Raw genomic sequence first — 3,513 nt, 5'->3', positions numbered from 1 at the left:
TTTTTCGACAGCGCATCCATGTTTGTGAGGGTGTGTGCTTGTGTGTATACCCAGTAGAAATCTTATGCATACGACATCGCTGTTGGTGGCATGAGCTGGCTGCTGTGTATACATGCCATTATAAATGAACCTTCATTTCCATTTAACACGCGTGGTTTCTCAGAGCGTATGCGTACTCTAACCATACACATGTACTACTGCTGTATACATATGGCTGTATTAATGTTTCTAACATGCAAAAGCACTAGTATACAGGCATACAAAAATACACATAATAAGTGCTGGCAAAAGTACTAAGGCTTCATAAATACTCCATGAATGCATACAAACGATTTTTCTACTGGGTAGTGAATGGTACATGTGTAATGTATAACATACATACGTTTGTCTGCCAGCGTAATTGAGATAAATTGCTTTTTCAGCCATTAATTGGATTTTTCACCATCTGAATTTTCTTCTTTGAGAATTTATGCAGAGGCGGAGTGCCGCTTAATAATTTAGAGTTTCTTTAAGTGTGATTTAAGCATTCTTTTCAACTTTAGTCTTAAATTGCTACCACTCTGTATTGTTTATCTAGTGCTGGCCACCAAACTAACGCCGCATACGTTAGTATTGGTCGTATGATAGCCGTGTACATCCAGAGGACAAGCTTTGGCTTCAATCCCCAGTTCCTACTGAATATTCTGTTGTATGTGTAATAGGCTGTGTAGGCTCTCTCAACCCGCCTCTCTATATTTGTCTTCCAGCTTAGCTTGGTAGCCAATACGACACCCACGTATTTAGCCTCGGAGGACAATGTGAGAGACGTTCCATTAAGGGAGGGAAGCCTGAATTGTGGTATTTTTGTTTTATTGGTGAACAGCATCAGTTCCGTCTTGCTAGGGTTAACACCTAACACTTTATGATTTCACTAATCGTTGAGGGGAGGAGACCTGATACCGCCACGACTACATCATCTGCATATGCTACTACTTTCACTCCACCTTTGTTGAGATCCAGTAGAATGTCGTTCAGTACCACCACCCATAGTAGCGGAGACAGAACTATTGTAATATGTATCACTCTTACAGGAGCTGAAACCGGGAAATTAGTCTTAAAAGAAATGAAAAATATGGGGCTGGACGTTAAACAATTAGTTACGATACTAATGGATGCACTGTCAAGAACATACAAACAAAATGGCCGCAAACGCTTTATGGGATACGATGAAACTATCGACTTTCGGAAATCATCAGACATTGTAACAATCTTGGTTGCAACACTAAGCAATCGAAGAATATCACATCCATGGAAGTTTCACAATTTGCTGAAAAGCAGGTAAGAAACCCCAGAACATGCGGTCGCCAGAGTCAACGAAATATTCATCCATATCCAAGCTGTGGAGAGTACTATAAAGTTTCTGCATACATATCATACACACAAAATGATATTCACCGTATAAGTACTAACTACTGAAACAGCTGCTTTATTTAAAATTTGGCATAAATGTTGACCATGCCCTTGATATACATACTTAGATAACTTGTATTCCAGAAAGAGGGAGGATCAAAATGATCAGCATAATTTTATAGCATGAGCCATAGCTGATTAAGGTGCTAAAATACTACGCTCTCTGAAGCTAATAATCAAATAAAATTGAATCGTTCCGTAAACGTGTATGTGTTTGGAACACCCACTACTTAATGATAATATAACAAATCTTCTGAAATCGAAATAGCCAATGGATTTGCAATTGCACCAGGGTTATTATAGGAGGACTTATGCAATAAATATATTTACATTGCAATCAAACAGCCATATTTACGACACACATGTGTTGATTTAGACACTTTAGAATGCAATAAATAAATTTACATAGCAAATCAGTGGAAGTGCACAATTTTCCTAGCATACATACATATGTATGTACAAACATTGGAAATATAACCAAACAGATATATATATGTAAATGTATAAATACATTTGATAACGTAATTTTTAAATTTGAATGGTCAACACTCAGTGATGGTCACTTTAAATCTAAATAGGAATTCATTAAACCATAAACCAGTACACTTGGTTGAACCAAAAGGGTAACGATATAAATCTGCGATATGCACATGCAAATTGTATCAATAAGAGGGTGTAAGGAGTAATAAGTACCTATATAACTATACACTTGTTAAGTCTTACCAACTCAAGCTAACTTAAGCTCACTTATTTGAAACCTAGTAAATTTTAGTATCCTTATAAAAAAGCATACATACATACCTACATATATGTGGCATATATATCTATATTTATATATATATATACCTTTGCACATATTAAATCTATATATAAGTAAATATCAACGCATTAGCGTAATAATATTCAATTGCATATCTACCCTTCTTTTACTTATTAACAACCAATTGAGTTTTGCTCCTTTGCAACATATGCCCTCATTGGCCACTCAGGCGTAGATTTAGTGAAGTATCCTTGCACTCCATTTACTACAAACTAAAGAAAAAACTAAAACAAAATAAGTTCAAGTAAAAAAAACTGCAGAAATAAAGATTTCAAGAAATTATGTACACACTTGACAATAACTTTGAAGTTCTTTTTGTTAGGTTGGGGTGGGGAAAGTTGCCAGCGAACAAACCTAATTCGCAAATTGACTACAAATAATTGAGCAATTCATGTGGCAACATCGAGCAAGTTGCAAAAACTTTGCCTTACTACTCAGATCCTTTCGGCACTTTGTGGTGAGTGTGCGTGCGTGTGAATGTGGCTGAGCTAAGGGTGAGTCACAGTAGGAAATACGTTAATGTTTTGTTAAACTGGAAACATGGAAGTTGTCAGTTAAATATGTGCTTAGCTTAAACCTTATACCAAGAGAAGAAAAACCACTCAAGCGGCCCACTGGTGCATAACTTGGTGTCAATTTACGAATTTTGGAATAAATCTGATTAATTGTACCAAAATTCACAGATTTACCCGCATTATGGATTTCAATTGGGAGATTGGGCAACTTCTAAACCAGCATAAGCGAAAAAAGTGGAAGGGGCATCCTGGACCTGCAACTTTACAATTAAACTGATTTTGTCAGCCTCGACCGATTTCTACTGAACTTAGAAAAAACGAAGCAGAAAAAGTATTTGATGTTCACAATATTATTTAGTACCTATTTAGCCGAGCTTTCGTCCACTTTGGTGTGCAAATAATATGGCGGTTTTGCAGAATGACGATACGCGGTTTTGTACTTTAAACGACGATATGTTTAAAGTTGGGTTGTCAGGCTGGATCGGATAGCTGTCGTCCTATAGGTTTAATTAAGGATTCTTGTAAGTTCGAAATTACCGTTTCCGATTGATGTGGAAAAGATCAAATTTAAGAAATTTGAGAAAAATTGCACAGGGCAATTCTGGAAACTGTCTCTCAACACAAAGGATTTTTGTCTTTCGTAAGACGACTACTAGCAACTATGTATGTATAACGAAAGCTCTTGTATTTTATCAATAATTTTTCTAAGAATTAAATGAAATCAAAAGA

The sequence above is a fragment of the Rhagoletis pomonella genome, unplaced genomic scaffold, assembly GCF_013731165.1.
Source record: "Rhagoletis pomonella isolate Grant_MI unplaced genomic scaffold, Rhpom_1.0 Rhpom_scaffold_00004, whole genome shotgun sequence".
NCBI classification, from domain to species: domain Eukaryota; kingdom Metazoa; phylum Arthropoda; class Insecta; order Diptera; family Tephritidae; genus Rhagoletis; species Rhagoletis pomonella.
Note: the sequence above shows the minus strand (reverse complement) of the source record.